We start from the raw sequence: 19,860 nt of genomic DNA on the forward strand, positions 1-19,860 counted from the left end.
AAATTAAATCTTAATAAGTTAATGAGAGGAATCTATTTCTCTAAAGAAGGAGAAGAAACACCTAAATTTAGTATCAGAGGAAATTATTGTTTCTTAATTAAGAAAACCAATCCACCAACTTAAGAGTAGTATGTGATGCTAGCCTAGCTTGTGTGATTTATGTTGTGCTTAGTGTAGTATTTAAGATTAGTGTGGTGATTGTATACCTCGTATTCGATTTTAGACGCTAGTACCGGAGACTATCAGGAGGAGGATGTATTCTACCAAGAAGAAGGAGAAGAAGATCACTTTGATCATTTCCTCAACCAAGGCAAGCTAATATTCTTGCAAGATAATACTCTTGCAAAGTGCAAAGCTCACCATGAGCAAGGCATTACCCCATTTAGTTTATGCTTATGATCCTATTTCCCAGTTTTACTTTACCAGCTTTATTTACTTTTGTTTTATCAAAGTACTTTTTGATTTATGATTCACTTGATTAGTCTTGGATTAGTACAAGAGTATCAAGGTTAGCCTAGAAGCAAAGCAAATTACTTAGCACCCCTCATACTTAGATGCTAGTGCTAAACCCTAAAAGTGACTACTCTAGTTGGGAACTGTGAAATGAAATGACTTTGAAAACCTTGGAATGATGAGTCATTCTATTGAAAGATTTTGAAGGTGAATATGACTTGTGAAGGACTTGGTGAATTTTACAAAACTGATGGTTGGGTTCGGATGCGATACCATTCCAATTTTACAAGTACCCCCACAATACCTGAATCTGGGTAAGGCTTAGCTGGAAATTTATGTGTCTTAGTATGGGTTCCCTCTAAAACAAGCGTCATCGGGGTTATGCCGGAGGCTGCCTCTACAACAAAAGGAATGATGTGAAATGACGTGAAATGAGGTGAATGTCCGGCCCAAGCCCTGTGCAGTTCCCAGGCTGACTGTTTGTCTTCACTGGGAGGCCAAGCTCATGGGGAGAGGTGCCTATACTAGAGTATGTAAATGAAAGGTTAGGATTGGTAGTTCGCGTACTGCGTACGATAAATCAGGGCCAGTTACCCCTGACGAACTATTGCAATTGTTGTGGCACAAGTGTACAACCTCTGCAGAGTTAAACCTATTCGAATAGCCGCGTCCGCGGTTATGGACAGTTGGAAAGGCCATACTATTCCATCATCAGAATTTTTCTAAAAATATGAATGGTGACTTGTGATTTGAATTGAAAGGTGACTTGACTTGAATCACAACAGAGTTGTGGGAATGACACTAATGTTCCCACTTGAGTAAGTTAGGCAAATGAAGAGGTTTTGTTTACTAAAGTGCTTATGAAATAAAACTGGCTTTATGCAAATGAAACTAGAGCTTAGAACCCCCTTATTATAGTTGATACTACTTACATTAGTATTAGTTTGCGAGTACTTTAAAGTACTCACGGCTGTGTCCCTGGCTATTCAAATGGCCAGACTATGAAGAAGAGTACCGGAACCCGGAAGAAGGACAGCAGGACGTCTACGACAACTAGGATCACTCCTGACGTCAACAGTTGCCTGTGGAATAGATGGACTACTACTACGCTACTTCGCTTCCGCTATGTGTTTTGTAATGGATCAATAGATCAACTAGTATTGTAATGAGACTGGATCATGTGATCCCTTGCTGTAAGACAATTATGCATTGTAATGAATGATGTGTTGTAATATTAATCTATTATGTCTCGCAAAAACAATATTCCTGGGATTACGATGAATGGCATAATAGGCATCTGGACTTAAAAATCCGGGTGTTGACAAGTTGGTATCAGAGCCATTGTTTGACCTTAGGAGACCCTAGTTAGAATGGACGTCTGTAAAATTTAGTTTCAAAACCAAAGAAGTGAATATTTGTGAAAAAAACTTATTCTCACTCTTATCCTTGAGATCTTTTTAAAAATAAGAAATTCATGCTCTACTTTTTCTTTATAGCAATATCTAAAATGTTGCACACTGGAATACTTCTCTAATTTACTCCTCCTCTTTGTTCATAGATGGAATACAAATGGGAGTGCTATCAGCTTGGTCACGGAGGAGCACTGAGGTTCGAAAAGGATTTGAAGCAACTAGTGGAATATCTAGGACACCCGTATCCCGAGTTCTTCGGAATAACCCTCAACAACCACTCCGGAGAACCCCCTCGGTGGGAAGTTTCAACTGATCTACGAAGAAAGCTTGGAGCCCCGGTATGGGAAACCATCTGGTTTTCTGTAACGGGAAACACTTGGAAGGAAGGACTAGTCAGAGCTATGCAAGAAGCAATTTCCCGTCTGTGTGGACAAAATGAGAACAAGATCAAGAACACTCGCTTCATCTACTACCCAAGACATGACTCCATGGGAAGATCGATGACCATGCCACCACACACGGAGATGAACCACTATGTAGCACACTAGGACTTCAGGCTGTACAAAACCCGCAGGGATTTGGACAACGCCCTCGCCTCTCGCCAAGCACATCACCCGTGAAGACGAAGAATCCACCCTGAATAGTAGTATCACCCCAGCACTTAAGTAGGTGTGAGTTGTATCAGGATCCCCTTGTATCGTAGAACGAATGAATGGTTCTTCAAACCAACGGTGTGTTAGCTTTGTAATGTATGATGCTTGGTATGAATGAAAAAGTGTTGTTGGTTTTTACCTCCGCAACACTACTCAAATTTTCAAGTTATGAACTTTTTTTAAAAACAACTTTAAACCAAACAAACCCTAGAAATTTCCCTCTTATCTTATCATCTACCTCAATGATTTAGATGGCCCCACCAACCCGCAACGCCACCCAAGACGCCATGATGCAGATGCTACAGATGATGATGGCTGACCGGGAAGCCGAGAGAGTTGAACGCCAAGCCAACATTGCTGCACTGCAGCAGCTTGCTCAGAACAACAACGGCCATGGAAACCACGACCACCCGGGGTCAAAGTTGAAGAACTTTCAGAACACCAACCCACCCATGTTCAACAAGACTGAAGAGCCCCTAGATACTGATGACTGGCTCCAGACAATGGAGAACAACCTAGAAGTTGCGGGAGTAGAAGCCGCAGAGAAAGTACTGTTCGCCACCCACTACCTGTCAGGACCTGCACGAGCCTGGTGGACAAGTGCCCGTGCAATGAATGCGGGACAGATGATGACATGGGAAGACTTCAAGCTGAAATTCAGCAAGTACCATGTGCCCCAAGGACTGATCAAGAAAATGAGAGACGAGTTCCGGGAACTCAAGCAAGGAAGGATGTCCGTGGTGGAATACCGCGACAGGTTTCTTACTCTGTCGAGGTACGCCCCGGATGAGACCGACACCAACGCGAAGAGAAAGGAAAGATTTCTGAACGGACTGCATGACGAGATGCAAACTGTGTTAGTGAACATTCCGTTCGCTGACCTCGAAGCCCTAGTAGACTCAGCCATTCAGATGGAAGGGAAGCTGCATCAAGCCAACGAGAACCGCAAGAGAAGAATGATGAACCAGAATGGGCCCAACAAAGCCCAGAAGTACCGCAACAACTCCTCTGGAGGATTCACCCCAAGATACAACAAGCCAACCACTCAGAATTATCGCCCCAACTACACCAACAACAACGGAGGACCCCCGAAGCCCGGAGGCAACAACACCAACAACCACCCCAACAACAACGGCCGCCTCTACAACATGACTGCCACAGAAGCCCAGGAAGCACCTCAGGCCATGCCAAGTATGTTTTCCTGTTAATCAAGTGCTCAATCTCTCTTAGGAACCTAACTTTTCTTAAAATCTCGGGACGAGATTTCTTTAAGGGGGAAGGGTTTGTAACATCCCAAAATTTCAAACAAAGAAGAAAATGAATTTCCCTATTTCCAAATTTTGGAACCAACAAAAACTTTTATTAAATTTAGTTTGATGCATAGTGATCTGCTTATTGGTTGTGTAATTGCCATGTTTGATTGTTGAAATAGTTTGAGATGATCTAAAACCCAAAACCCTACTCTTACACTTTACCCTTCAAAATAAAACCCAATAAGAAAAAAATCAAATTAAAAAGAAAAGGGCCTATGTGCCTATACTATTTTTTGGTAAGACTTTTACCTAGGCTTTTCTACCTTGTCTAGATGTTTTGAAAACATCAACAAACCTAACCTAGTGCCTACAAACCAAATCAAGGGAGAAGCAAAAATAAAATAAACATATGCATATAGGTATATGTGGCACATAGCCATATTACCAAAACTTGACCTAAGCACCTCTACCTTGCCCAAATGGTTTGAAACCAACACTAAACCTCATCTAACCCTAAATGAACCCCACACCATGCCCTTTGATCAAATCAAAAGAAAAGGAAATAAAAATAGAAATACACATATGAGCCTAAGGCTATATTTGAAAATTAGGTCTAGGACATGATCTACCTTTGCTAGATGGTTTGAAAATATTAAGAAACCCTAACTAGTACTCAACAAAGCCAATCCAAGTTGAAACAAAACAAAATAAAGAAATTTTCAAAAATTCCATAGAGGCATATGAGAAGAAATGGCCAAAAATGCAAATTTGAGCAAAAGGCCACCAAACTTGGTTTCATTGCTTGGATTACTTTCTTATACCATTTCAACACTCAACCACATCAGTAGAATCAAGAAAAACCAAATCAAAATGAAAATAAAAGGATTTTCCAACTCACATACACTAATGGTCACTTGTGACTTTTTCATCATCATGCCATCTTTGAGCCCCTGGTTTGGAAGTTTTTCAAACTAAACTTTGTCAACTCTTTGCATCTCATCCAAGACAACATTAAGGTGAACAACTTTGCCCAAAACAACCCCTGCGAATTCTCTCTCAAATTCAAATGGTGATCAAGCAAAGTAGAGACATTGAAGCATATGTAAGATCATATGCAATTTGGATTTTTGCAAATCACTTCCAATTTGACCACCACCACCACCATTCTACTGCAAATAATATATGATTCAAACCCACCAAAATTCACTCAAAAATTCCAAAGTAAAGTTCTTTCGGCCATTAACACAAACACCTTGTGTGCAACTTTTTGCCAACTCAATACATGCAATTATCTGCTGGGTTTTAGCCTGAACCACCATGCAAAAGTCAGCACACACACTCTCCTCAATCCCCTGGACCAAGCCAAGACCTCTCCACCATTGTGCCAGGTACCAATTTGGCCCAATGATCATCATGCCGTGACCTCATGTACTCACCATGCTCATTTCTTTTCCTCTCACTTCTGGCCGACCTAAGCATGTCCTTCAGTTCACCCTCACTCCACTGAACACGATCGTGCACGCCCTGGGCACAGGAGACGCTGGCATTGGCCGGAACGCACCGCGCCCAGGACACCCAGAACACGCCGGGACGCGCATGGTGACGTCCCAGAGCGCGCCAGACCGTCGCCCGTTCCCGTCAACGCTGACCACGCCTCGCCCTCTCCCTCTCTCCTACGCCACCACCATGTCACCACCTACCTCCCAGACACGCTCACTGGCTCTCCCGCGCCCTGTAGACGACGACACGGTCGATGTCCGCCGCCACTGTCCGCCAGTACACGATGACCGCCCACCTGCTCTCGTCCACCCCTGTCCTCGCCATGACGCGCGTCGTGACCGCCTCGACGTCGCCAACACCTCCCTGACGTCGCCCTACCCCTTCAGCCACCGTAGCGTCGTGTCCATGGTCGACCTGCCCCGCACCCTCGGCCTCGACCGCCAGCTATAAATGGAGGGCGCCCCGGCCTCAAATCTCCACCCCACCTCACTACCCTACCTTTTCTTGCTCTCCTGGAACCTCACCCCCTTCACATTAGCCACCACGCCGCCCCAATTTCACCACCAGAGCTCGCCGGAGATGCGGAATACGGAGCCGTTGAATTCGTCCACCTCAAGAGCTGATGCGACCACCGTCTGCCTCGCCGTCGTCTCCACCGTCGATCGCCCGCCTCGCTGACCCCGTTGGACCACGGTAAGACCCCTCTCTAGACCCCCATGGCCGCCAGTAGGGTTCGGACCTCGCCGGAGCTCGTCGCCGACGAGGATGAACGATAGCTGTCCGATCGTCTTTAATCCTACGGCCATCCTCGCTCCTTACCGGTTCGTCGTTTAAAACAGGCTGACAGCTGGGGCCCGCACTGTCAGACAGCCCACGGCGCATCTGCGCGTAGTTGGGCTGGCCCAGACCTTTTCCTCTCACGCTGGCCCAAACCCTTTCCCGCCTAGGCCCAGCGTTTGATTTTAATTCAAATCTTTTCAGTAAATTTCCTTACAGATGCTTGTTTAAAAATCAAATATCTCCAAATCCACTGAGCCAAATTTTACAAATTTTGTATTGATGGAAAGCTTAGAGTTTTATCTATGCAATGGCACTGGTTTGAACCCTAGATCCTGAGTAGAATTAAAGTAGAAAAATAATCAAAGCAGGGACTTTTGTGACTTCCAAAAATTATTAAAAATCAACCATAAATGCTTTTGAGTTGATTCCAACTCCTATAAACCACATTTCACTTGCACTAATTGTTTCTGCGAAAATATGCCATGCTTACTTTGGATGATCATGGCCTAGTTTAATTAGAGGACTATTTGGCTATTTCTAGTCAAAGATATTGTCCAAAACTATTTATAAATCTTATGGGAGATTTTCTCTCACTTAAATCTTGTCACAAACATTTCATTATGAGATAGGGACTATGGTCATTTAGTTCTCATATGATTTGTTTGATGATATTAAATCATCACCATGTTAGGATTAAAGAGTATGAGGTGCCCCACCTCATTTAAATCATTTTCTTAAATGATAAGTAGGAAGAGGTTGACTTTGGTCAACCTAGGTCATATCCTTTTTCATGAGATAAATTAAATCTTAATAAGTTAATGAGAGGAATCTATTTCTCTAAAGAAGGAGAAGAAACACCTAAATTTAGTATGAGAGGAAATTATTGTTTCTTAATTAAGAAAACCAATCCACCAACTTAAGAGTAGTATGTGATGCTAGCCTAGCTTGTGTGATTTATGTTGTGCTTAGTGTAGTATTTAAGATTAGTGTGGTGATTGTATACCTCGTATTCGATTTTAGACGCTAGTACCGGAGACTATCAAGAGGAGGAGGTATTCTACCAAGAAGAAGGAGAAGAAGATCACTTTGATCATTTCCTCAACCAAGGCAAGCTAATATTCTTGCAAGATAATACTCTTGCAAAGTGCAAAGCTCACCATGAGCAAGGCATTACCCCATTTACTTTATGCTTATGATCCTATTTCCCAGTTTTACTTTACCAGCTTTATTTACTTTTGTTTTATCAAAGTACTTTTTGATTTATGATTCACTTGATTAGTCTTGGATTAGTACAAGAGTATCAAGGTTAGCGTAGAAGCAAAGCAAATTACTTAGCACCCCTCATACTTAGATGCTAGTGCTAAACCCTAAAAGTGACTACTCTAGTTGGGAACTATGAAATGAAATGACTTTGAAAACCTTGGAATGATGAGTCATTCTATTGAAAGATTTTGAAGGTGAATATGACTTGTGAAGGACTTGGTGAATTTTACAAAACTGATGGTTGGGTTCGGATGCGATACCATTCCAATTTTACAAGTACCCCCACAATACCTGAATCTGGGTAAGGCTTAGCTGGAAATTTATGTGTCTTAGTATGGGTTCCCTCTAAAACAAGCGTCATCGGGGTTATGCCGGAGGCTGCCTCTACAACAAAAGGAATGATGTGAAATGACGTGAAATGAGGTGAATGTCCGGCCCAAGCCCTGTGCAGTTCCCAGGCTGACTGTCTGTCTTCACTGGGAGGCCAAGCTCATGGGGAGAGGTGCCTATACTAGAGTATGTAAATGAAAGGTTAGGATTGGTAGTTCGCGTACTGCGTACGATAAATCAGGGCCAGTTACCCCTGACGAACTATTGCAATTGTTGTGGCACAAGTGTACAACCTCTGCAGAGTTAAACCTATTCGAATAGCCGCGTCCGCGGTTATGGACAGTTGGAAAGGCCATACTGTTCCGTCATCAGAATTTTTCTAAAAATATGAATGGTGACTTGTGATTTGAATTGAAAGGTGACTTGACTTGAATCACAACAGAGTTGTGGGAATGACACTAATGTTCCCACTTGAGTAAGTTAGGCAAATGAAGAGGTTTTGTTTACTAAAGTGCTTATGAAATAAAACTGGCTTTATGCAAATAAAACTAGAGCTTAGAACCCCCTTATTATAGTTGATACTACTTACATTAGTATTAGTTTGCGAGTACTTTAAAGTACTCACGGCTGTGTCCCTGGCTATTCAAATGGCCAGACTATGAAGAAGAGTACCGGAACCCGGAAGAAGGACAGCAGGACGTCTACGACAACTAGGATCACTCCTGACGTCAACAGTTGCCTGTGGAATAGATGGACTACTACTACGCTACTTCGCTTCCGCTATGTGTTTTGTAATGGATCAATAGATCAACTAGTATTGTAATGAGACAGGATCATGTGATCCCTTGCTGTAAGACAATTATGCGTTGTAATGAATGATGTGTTGTGATATTAATCTATTATGTCTCGCAAAAACAATATTCCTGGGATTGCGATGAATGGCATAATAGGCATCTGGACTTAAAAATCCGGGTGTTGACAAATCCCATCTCGGGGGATTCAGGAGATCGCCTCCGGCACCCTGCCGGAGAGGGGAATCATCTCCCGGAGGACTCTACACCGCCATGGTCGCCTCCGGATTGATGTGTGAGTAGTTCACCCCTGGACTATGGGTCCATAGCAGTAGCTAGATGGTTGTCTTCTCCTCATTGTGCTATCATTGTTAGATCTTGTGAGCTGCCTAACATGATCAAGATCATCTATCTGTAATGCTACATGTGCATTTGTTGGGATCCGATGAATAATGAATACTATGCTATGTTGATTATCAATCTATCTATGTGTTGTTTATGATCTTGCATGCTCTCCGTTGCTAGTAGAGGCTCTGGCCAAGTCATTGCTTGTAACTCCAAGAGGGAGTATTTATGCTCGATATTGGGTTCATGCCTCCATTGAATCTGGGGGAGTGACAGCAACCTCTAAGGTTGTGGATGTGCTGTTGCCACTAGGGATAAAACATCAATTCTATATCTAAGGATGTATTTGTTGATTACATTACGCACCATACTTAATGCATTTGTCTGTTGTTTGCAACTTAATACTGGAGGGGGTTCGGATGATAACCTGAAGGTGGACTTTTTAGGCATAGATGCATGCTGGATAGCGGTCTATGTACTTTGTCGTAATGCCCAATTAAATCTCACACTACTCATCATATCATGTATGTGCATTGTTATGCTCTCTTTATTTGTCAATTGCCCAACTGTAATTTGTTTACCCAATATGCTATTTCTTATGGGAGAGACACCTCTAGTGAGCTGTGGACCCCGGTCCATTCTTTTACATCGAATACAATCTACTGCAATACTCGTTTTACTGTTTTCTGCAAACAATCATCTTCCACACTATACATCTAATCCTTTGTTACAACAAGCCTGTGAGATTGACAACCTCGCTGTTAAGTTGGGGCAAAGTACTTGGATTGTGTTGTGCAGGTTCCACGTTGGCGCCGGAATCCCTGGTGTTGCGCCGCACTACACTCCGTCACCAACAACCTTCAACGTGCTTCTTGACTCCTACTGGTTCGATAAACCTTGGTTTCTTACTGAGGGAAAACTTGCTGTTGTACTCATCATACCTTCCTCTTGGGGTTCCCAACGGACGAGTGCTATACCGTCACAAGGAAGCTACTTTCTGGCGACGTTGATCCCACGTCAACTCCCACGTCAGCAGCTCTTTTTCTGGCGCCGTTGCCGGGGAGATCAAGACACGCTGCAAGGGGAGTCTCCACCTCCAATCTCTTTACTTTGTTTTTTTCTTGCTTTACTTTTATTTACTACTTTGTTTGCTGCACTAAAACAAAACACAAAAAAATTAGTTGCTAGTTTTACTTTACTTACTATCTTGTTTGCATTCTCTATTAAAAACACAAAAAAATTAGTTACTTGCATTAACTTTATCTAGTTTACTTTATTTACTACTGCTAAATGAGTAATCCTAAAGTTGAAGTTCGTTCGTTTAAGCAACAAGGGGGAGAATGTTTCAAAGATGCTTGGTACAGAATTAGTGATGCCCATAATAGGTGCACTAAGAAACACTCCACCACTATCCTACTCAGAAATTTTTATGTTGGCATCTCTAGTTGGAATAGGTATGTTCTTGATTGTCTCGCGGGAGGTAATTTCCTAGGCACTCCTGCTTTAGAAGCTAGTTGCATTATTGAGAGTCTATTTGGAAAACCACCTGTTAATGAAGTTAAAATTGAAATCTCTCTTGAAGATGTCATGAAAAAGATGGAGATCATAGAGCAAAATCTTCCGAGCATTGAGACTAAATTGGGAATACTATTTAATAGCACTGATAAACTTGATGAATCTCTAAGAGGAATTAATGAGAGAATTTCTGTCTTAGAAACCTGTGCTACTCATGATAATCAAACCCATAGGATTAGTAAACTTGAAGAAGCTATGGGAATTTTGGGTTCAACATTTTCTTCTCTTAATTATAGGGAGAAAGCTTATGTGGGTAAGGAGCAAAAGTTCATGTATGTCTCTAAGGTGCCTAAACCAAAAAATTATTATAGGCCTAAAATTGACAAAGCTCTTAATACCACTATATATAATGGAGCATCCAATGCTTCATCTCTTGATAACACTTGATATACACTTTCTGCGCCTAGCTGAAAGGCGTTAAAAAAAGCGCTTATGGGAGACAACCCATCATTTTACTACAGTACTTTTTATTTTATATTTGAGTCTTGGAAGTTGTTACTACTGTAGCAACCTCTCCTTATCTTAGTTTTATTGCATTGTTGTGCCAAGTAAAGTCTTTAATGATAAAGTTGATACTAGATTTGGATTACTGCGCAGAAACAGATTTCTTACTGTCACGAATTTGTACAGTAGTCTCTGTAGGTAACTCAAAAAATTATGCCAATTTACGTGCGTGATCCTCAGATATGTACGCAACTTTCATTAGTTTTGAGTTTTCTCATTTGAGCAAGTCTGGTGCTTCAGAAAAATACGTCTTTACGGAATGTTCTGTTTTGACAGATTCTGCCTTTTATTTCGCATTGCCTGTTTTGCTATGTTAGATGGATTTCTTTGTTTCATTAACTTTCAGTAGCTTTGTGCAATGTACAGAAGTGTTAAGAATGATTTTGTCACCTCTGAACATGTGAAATTTTTGGTTATGCACTAACCCTCTAATGAGTTTGTTTCGAGTTTGGTGTGGAGGAAGTTTTCAAGGGTCAAGAGAGGAGGATGATACAATATGATCAAGGAGAGTGAAAGCTCTAAGCTTGGGGATGCCCCGGTAGTTCACCCCTGCAAATTTCAAGAAGACTCAAGCGTCTAAGCTTGGGGATGCCCAAGGCATCCCCTTCTTCATCGACAACATTATCAGGTTCCTCTAGTGAAACTATATTTTTATTCCATCACATCTTATATGCTTTACTTGGAGCGTCTTTATGTTTTTGTTTTCGTTTTGTTTGAATAAAGTTGGATCCTAGCATTCATTGTGTGGGAGAGAGACACGCTCCGCTGTTGCATATGGACACATATGTCCTTAGGCTTTACTCATAATATTCATGGCGAAGGTTGAACTGCTTCGTTAAATTGTTATATGGTTGGAAACGGAAAATGCTACATGTGGTAATTGGTATAATATCTTGAATAATGTGATACTTGGCAATTGTTGTGCTCATGTTTAAGCTCTTGCATCATATACTTTGCACCTATTAATGAAGAAATACATAGAGCTTGCTAAAATTTGGTTTGCATAATTGGTCTCTCTAAGGTCTAGATATTTTCTAGTAAAGGTCGAACAACAAGGAAGACGGTATAGAGTCTTATAATGCTTACAATATGTCTTTTATGTGAGTTTTGCTGTACCGGTTCATACTTGTGTTTTCTTTAAACAACCTTGCTAGCCTAAACCTTGTATCGAGAGGGAATACTTCTCATGCATCCAAAATCATTGAGCCAAACACTATGCCACTTGTGTCCACCATACCTACCTACTACATGGTATTTCTTCGCCATTCCAAAGTAAATTGCTTGAGTGCTACCTTTAAAATTTCCATTCTTTATCTTTGCAATATATAGCTCATGGGACAAATAGCTTAAAAACTATCGTGGTATTGAATATGTACTTATGTGTCTTATTTCTTATAAGTTGCTTGTTGTGCGATAACCATGTTTCTGGGGACGCCATCAACTATTTCTTTGTTGAATATCATGTGAGTTGCTATGCATGTTCGTCTTGTCTGAAGTAAGGGCGATTTACCATGAGTTGAATGGTTTGAGTATGCATATTGTTAGAGAAGAACATTGGGCCGCTAACTAAAGCCATGATTCATGGTGGAAGTTTCAGTTTGGACAACAAACCTCAATCGCTTATGAGAATATTATTTGTTGCTAAATGCTTATGCATTAAAGAGGAGTCCATTATCTGTTGTCTATGTTGTCCCGGTATGGATGTCTAAGTTGAGAATAATCAAAAGCGAAAAATCCAATGCGTGCTTTCTCCTTAGACCTTTGTACAGGCGGCATAGAGGTACCCCATTGTGACACTTGGTTAAAACATATGTATTGCGATGATAATCCAGGTAATCCGAGCTAATTAGGACAAGGTGCGGGCACTATTGGTATACTATGCATGAGGCTTGCAACTTGTAGGATATAATTTACATAACACATATGCTTTATTACTACCGTTGGCAAAATTGTTTCTTGTTTTCAAAATAAAAGCTCTAGCACAAATATAGCAATCTATGCTTCCCTCTGCGAAGGGCCTTTCTTCTACTTTTATTGTTGAGTCAGTTTACCCATTTCCTTCTATCTCAAGAAGCAAACACTTGTGTTAACTGTGCATTGATTCCTACATACTTGCATATTGCACTTGTTATATTACTTTATGTTGACAATATCCATTAGATATACATGTTACAAGTTGAAAGCAACTGCTGAAACTTAATCTTCCTTTGTGTTGCTTCAATGCTTTTACTATGAAACTATTGCTTTATGAGTTAACTCTTATGCAAGACTTATTGATGCTTGTCTTGAAAGTACTATTCATGAAAAGTCTTTGCTATATGATTCAGTTGTTTACTCATTACATTAACCATTGTTTTGGATTGCTGCATTCATTACATGTGCTTACAATAGTATTGATCAAGATTATGATAGCATGTCACTTAAGAAATTATCTTTGTTATCGTTTACCTACTCGGGACGAGTAGGAACTAAGCTTGGGGATGCTTGATACGTCTCAAACGTATCTATAATTTCTTATGTTCCATGCTACTTTTATGATGATACTCACATGTTTTATACACACTAGTGGTTGGGGCGCCCCTTGGGGCGCCTCCTCACTGGTGCTCTGCGTACCAATCCTAACACCCAAATACATGTCACATGGGTCTTGTGGTGATCAGCTTGCTCAGTTTGTATTTATGTTATAGCTTAGCACGTTGAAAAGAAATTGATTGACAGCTTGGGTGGTGAATTTTGAACCCTTCCTTTGTTTACTTATCACAGAAACCATAAAATAGACTCTGGAACAGAGACATACATTGAAACTATGGGAGCGCAAGACAGCCAGATCGTATTGCAAAAGAATGTGTCAATTTTACATCTTGCAACCAGAGAGCACTCTCCAGGTGATACGAGAATAATTTTGTAAAAGAAAAAACTCCCACTTTGATCGCCTAGAGCACCTCCTGCCACACCTCCAGTCTTATTCTCTCCTAATATTTGTTCATGAAAGAGTCCAATATTAAGACAAATATCAAGATATCTGGGATGCCAAAGTACACTAAGTATGATAGAAACATAATTAATGACTAAATATGGCATCCAGTTGATGGCCATGTAATACATTACATTTACATTATCGAAAAGTAAAATAAATCGATTCACATAAGCATGGAGAAAGAACAATTTTACGTTTATCATGAGACAAAGCCAGACATACAATGTTCTCTTTTTAGGCTATAGCTTCATAGGCCTTGGTAGCTGCTGATATCACAGCATACCCATCTCCTCATATTTTTTTAGCATAAAAGGATAAAGGAAAAAGCATGTTCTGAATCTACATGTTCTGCCAAACTGCCAAAGGAAAAACCATGTACTCAATTTACAATGTCATAAAAGGTAAACACTAAACGCCAATAAATAAGACAGATGGTGTAAAAGAAAATCCATGAGCAAAAATATCGATAGTTCCTATAAACATGCTCGATACCTTCACGGCCACAAGAGCAGAGTTTCTCATGGTAGTCCCTTAATGAATGTTTTACATGGTGTAAAAGAAAACTTGTAACAGAAATATCTATATAAATTTGCAGCAAAAGAAAGAAAAAAGACCAGATAAGGGCAGACTGCTTCATGCCAATCTATTCTGCAAGAGAAATGGTTTTCATAAAAATTCATGCCAAGACTACATGTGAGAAAACACAAGTGTAAGAACCTTGCATCTATATAAAGTTTCCATTGCTCCAGAAATAAATGATGCAGCTGCAAATGAATAATCATAACACCATAACACCATCATTGATTTAGACCTAAAAACAGCTATGCCCTCCCGTCACAGCTAAGTATAACAGATGGGTTTTCACAGCAAAAAAAACTTCTCCCATATGGGTTTTCTTAAACTGACGGCAGAGATAAGTTAGTTATTACCTAATAGCTAATAAGGCTGTAATAGACGCTAGAAATACTTGCAATACCCTGTTGGTTCAAATAGAATAGCTAGTCCAAAGGCAGATATCGGAGGGATTGCTTCTCACTGAAAATACAAGTAGAAAAAGTTAATAAAAGCAAACATACTGAAAAGAAATGAATATTGATCAATTTGAGAAACTAAAGAGAGACTGTAATAGAGCCTTATTTAACCTGCCGTACTTCAGTACACCGGGTACACTCGATCCAGTATCCATCTGTAGAGATAATTTAAGAGCATAAGCACGATTTACTCCATCAATGGCACTGTTTACCTAGCGCTGCCGCAATAGTATAAAATTTCGTTCATCTCATACATCTGAAAAAACAGTGTATGGAAGAAAACTCACTGAGCCTGTCCTTACTATACACAAACAAATACAAGAAGTAAACTACATGGGCGGTAGATCATTTTGCAGAGAATTGGCCCACTCTTACATGTATAGATATAGTAGCTTGGTAACTTGTTGCCCAATTGAGAATCCTAGCACTCAGATACAGTAGACAGATACATCCATCTACGATGGTTGTTTCTCTCTCGCCGGGATATAGCACCGTACCAGAGATTGCTTCCTATTCACACATATTTTCCATATTCTGGTCGTTTAACAAGTAAAGATATATGTTCTCCATCGATTCAGACCCTGCTCAAGCCATTGGTAAGATCTTGCGTGACCTGATCAATCCATTTGGCCACCACCAGTACCTGAACAACTATGAGGAGGGCCTAGGCCTCAGGAAGCATGTTTCAGTTATTCCCTGCCGCATTTGCCTTATCTGAGACATCAAACTGAAGTCCCGGGGACTTGATCTGCAAGTCCTCGTTGCCTCCTCGCATGTCCATTTCCTCCCAATCAAGGACCGGTTTGCAGGGGAAGAGAGAGGAAAGGGGCACGGCTGGCCGGCTACCTGTAGTCGAGCTCCCGATGCATGTTCGTCAAGCACTGGTGCGGTTGGCTCGACCTTGGACGAGGTTGTTTGCGGCAAACCTAGATGGAGGAGATGCTGGGCGACGAGCAACCCCGGCAGGCTTCAATCTAAGAGAGATTACCTCAACGGAGAACTCACCGGATCCCGCGCGGTGCAGCAGCGCGCCGGTCGAGTTGGGGCTGTGGACCACCGGTGCGAGGGAGGCGGCGGCGGAGAGGAGAGGAAGGGGCGGGAGCGAGAGGGTGCGAGGTTGCGAGCGTGGAAGAGCAGGGTGTGGCGGCTAGGGCTTCCGTCGGGCGGGATGCTATCACACTCTGTGACAATCGACGGTCGAGATCGAGGCGGGACTCTGTTCGCTGATCAAACGGTTCGGAATAGTTCTCTGCTCGCCCACCATCGTGGAGCGCTGTAAGATGGGGCAAAGGGGGTCGCACTTACTTGTACTCCATTATATGTCATTATTATGCATTTTCCGGCACTAACCTATTAACGAGATGCCGAAGAGCCAGTTGTTGTTTTCTGCTGTTTTTGGTTTCAGAAATCCTAGTAAGGAAATATTCTCGGAATTGGACGAAATCAACGCCCAGGGTCCTATTTTTCCACGAAGCTTCCAGAAGACCGAGGGAGAAACGAAGTGGGGCCACGAGGTGGCCAGACAACAGGGCGGCGCGGCCTGGACCCTGGCCGCGCGGCCCTGGCATCTGGGCCCCTCGTGACGCCCCTTGACCTACCCTTCCGCCTACTTAAGCCTTCGTCGGTAATAGCCTCTGTACCGAGAGCCACGAACGGAAAACCTTCCAGAGACACCGCCGCCAATCCCATCTCGGGGGATTCAGGAGATCGCCTCCGGCACCCTGCCGGAGAGGGGAATCATCTCCCGGAGGACTCTACACCGCCATGGTCGCCTCCAGATTGATGTGTGACTAGTTCACCCCTGGACTATGGGTCCATAGCAGTAGCTAGATGGTTGTCTTCTCCTCATTGTGCTATCATTGTTAGATCTTGTGAGCTGCCTAACATGATCAAGATCATCTATCTGTAATGCTACATGTGCGTTTGTTGGGATCCGATGAATAATGAATACTATGCTATGTTGATTATAAATCTATCTATGTGTTGTTTATGATCTTGCATGCTCTCCGTTGCTAGTAGAGGCTCTGGCCAAGTCATTGCTTGTAACTCCAAGAGGGAGTATTTATGCTCGATAGTGGGTTCATGCCCAGGGACGGAGCCAGGGGGGTGCTGGCCAGGGCCATGGCCCCCCCTAATGATGGAAAAATATCTGACACCCCCTTGTATTATGTAAAAAAATGCAGAAAAAGGTCCAAATTCACCCATATGGCCCCCTCCAAGAAAAAATGTTATTCATTTGGCCCCCCTCGTATTCAATTCCTGGCTCCGTCCCTGTTCATGCCTCCATTGAATCTGGGGGAGTGACAGCAACCTCTAAGGTTGTGGATGTGCTGTTGCCACTAGGGATAAAACATCAATTCTATATCTAAGGATGTATTTGTTGATTACATTACGCACCATACTTAATGCAATTGTCTGTTGTTTGCAACTTAATACTGGAGGGGGTTCGGATGATAACCTGAAGGTGGACTTTTTAGGCATAGATGCATGCTGGATAGTGGTCTATGTACTTTGTCGTAATGCCCAATTAAATCTCACACTACTCATCATATCATGTATGTGCATTGTTATGCTCTCTTTATTTGTCAATTGCCCAACTGTAATTTGTTTACCCAATATGCTATTTCTTATGGGAGAGACACCTCTAGTGAACTGTGGACCCCGGTCCATTCTTTTACATCGAATACAATCTACTGCAATACTCATTTTACTGTTTTCTGCAAACAATCATCTTCCACACTATACATCTAATCCTTTGTTACAGCAAGCCGGTGAGATTGACAACCTCGCTGTTAAGTTGGGGCAAAGTATTTGGATTGTGTTGTGCAGGTTCCATGTTGGCACCGGAATCCCTGGTGTTGCGTCGCACTACACTCCGTCACCAACAACCTTCAACGTGCTTCTTGACTCCTACTGGTTCGATAAACCTTGGTTTCTTACTGAGGGAAAACTTGCTGCTGTACTCATCATACCTTCCTCTTGGGGTTCCCAACGGACGAGTGCTTTACCGTCACAAGGAAGCTACTTTCTGGCGACGTTGATCCCACATCAACTCCCACGTCAGCACTCCCCCCAAGTTTAGGCTTTTGGCCTAAGTGGAGATCAATCCCATGGTGCCCATGAAGTGGCACCTCCGTAGTATGACGAAGAAGGATCCTGTTCTGGGTATGTGCTGGAAGATGCACCAGGATACGTGACCGTGTACCCATAGGAGGGCTCGGCGTCCTCGGAGTCATGCTGCTGGTGGAAGCCATGTATCCTCAGCTGCTCATCCACCTCCTCCTTAGAGCGCGACCACGGTTTCCTATGAATATCGAACAAAACTGTTTGCGGCAAAGGGATTTCCCTCTCATCCCCGTCAATAAACAACATTTTATAGACAATATTATCTAAACTAGAGTCAGTTGTAACAAATTGATGACTCTTCATAACAGCAATATCAAGCCTTATAAGAGTTAATTTCACATCAGTAGGGTCAAGAGGAAGATCTAGATATGCCAAAATACGTGAGGCAATAATTCCTCCAAAAATGGGCCCCCCTAGTGGACAAACGACGGGCAACAAGAGCACCAAGATGATAAGGTGTTTTTCCAGTAAGTGCAGCAACTAAGAAAGCAAGATGGTAGCTAGAAATGTTGCTAGTGTTCTCCCTACCAATAATGCTAGTAGCAAGATAGTAAGTGAAATATCTAATGGCAGGGAGTTGAATGTTTCTTATCTTGCCGCGCTGAATGGTGCGGTTGTCATCATTGGTAACTTCTCGATAGAGCTCCAGCAAAGCCTTGGGATTATTCTCGATCTTCTTTGTTGTACCTACAGGGGCAATATCCAATGCAGTACAAAAATCCTTCAACTTCATAGTAATAGGATTATCATAAATCCTGAATGTAACTGATGGTTGATAGTGCTTGTTGTTGAACTGAAAGCTCTCAACAAAGATTTTAGTTAGCGTGTAGTATTGATCCCTCTCATCTTCCATATAGGTGGTTAAGCCCACATTATTGATGAGGACCAAGAAATCATCGAGCAGCCCTGCATTACTCAAAAAGTTATAACATGGAAAAGGATGAAGCGTTAGGGACTCCATTATCATCTTCAACTTTGAAGCTCGGTGCGATGACATCCTCATTATAGGATCGTCTAAATCGAGTGGCTGCCCTTGAGGGCCTCCCTGTGCTTGTCGTCTCTCTTTCGAACACTTCTCCAAAGTTATAGTTATCCATCCTCCTTTTCTGAAATTTTTCAACAAACATTATAAAAGTTGATTTGGAGACATATAATTGAGGGAAACTACTATAGGAACTTGGTAGAGTACTAAACATGCATCAAAACTAATTTTTACAACTTAGAACAAACATGCAAGCTCACTTAACATGTTACCTACAGCAGCAAAATACTCAAGATATACTCAACCAAACAAAATTCTATTTGGATAATCGGAGGAGTCACATACCGGAGAGCAAATGTGCCAAATTTCAGACAGAAATCTGGGCTGAGCAACGAGATCGAGAAATCCTAAGCTCTTGAGCAAAAACGCGAGTGAGAGAAAGTTGGTACGAGTTTTTTCGGGAGAGAGAGTGGAATGGGAGGAAGAGATGAATAAGTGGGGCAAGGAGGGGCCCACACCACAGGGTGGCGCCCCCCCCTCCTTGGCCGCGTCGGCTGGTGGGGTGCAGCCCTGGGGTGCCCCACTGGTCATCCCCAGGTGCTCCCAGATGGCTCTTCGAAAAATAAGACCAACGGTATAATTTTTGTGAATTTTTGAAAACTTTGAAAAATGAACATTTCTGGGTGTTAAAATTATTATTACTGGGCAGAAAAAGATTTTCAAATCTCTAAATAACTAAAGAACTTTGAAAACAAATAGTGCTACAGCAAATAGAACAAGTGGAGGGAGAAAGAAATGTTGTTTAGTTCCTCTATGCATATAAAATGTATTTGTTAACAAGGTTGATCAAGTCTTGTGATGACCCACAAGTATAGGGGATCGCAA

General features: G+C 42.1%; 1 long non-coding RNA gene across 3 annotated transcripts; it reads right to left on the reverse strand.

The window, feature by feature from the left end:
- Positions 1 to 13,668: 13,668 nt before the first annotated feature.
- LOC127300088 (uncharacterized) lies at positions 13,669 to 16,002 on the reverse strand. 3 transcript variants are annotated; one of them, XR_007850914.2, is made up of 3 exons: positions 15,243 to 16,002; positions 14,979 to 15,123; positions 13,669 to 14,871 (listed from the first exon to the last, which is right to left on the reverse strand). It is a non-coding gene; the product is annotated as an uncharacterized lncRNA (long non-coding RNA). The 3 variants fall into 3 exon arrangements; XR_007850916.2 differs by having other exon boundaries at positions 13,669 to 13,831; positions 14,766 to 14,871; positions 14,979 to 16,002; XR_007850913.2 differs by having other exon boundaries at positions 14,979 to 16,002.
- Between the last annotated feature and the right edge of the window lie 3,858 nt (positions 16,003 to 19,860).

This window comes from Lolium perenne, chromosome 5 (assembly GCF_019359855.2).
Source record: "Lolium perenne isolate Kyuss_39 chromosome 5, Kyuss_2.0, whole genome shotgun sequence".
In the NCBI taxonomy this organism is placed as follows: Eukaryota; Viridiplantae; Streptophyta; class Magnoliopsida; order Poales; family Poaceae; genus Lolium; species Lolium perenne.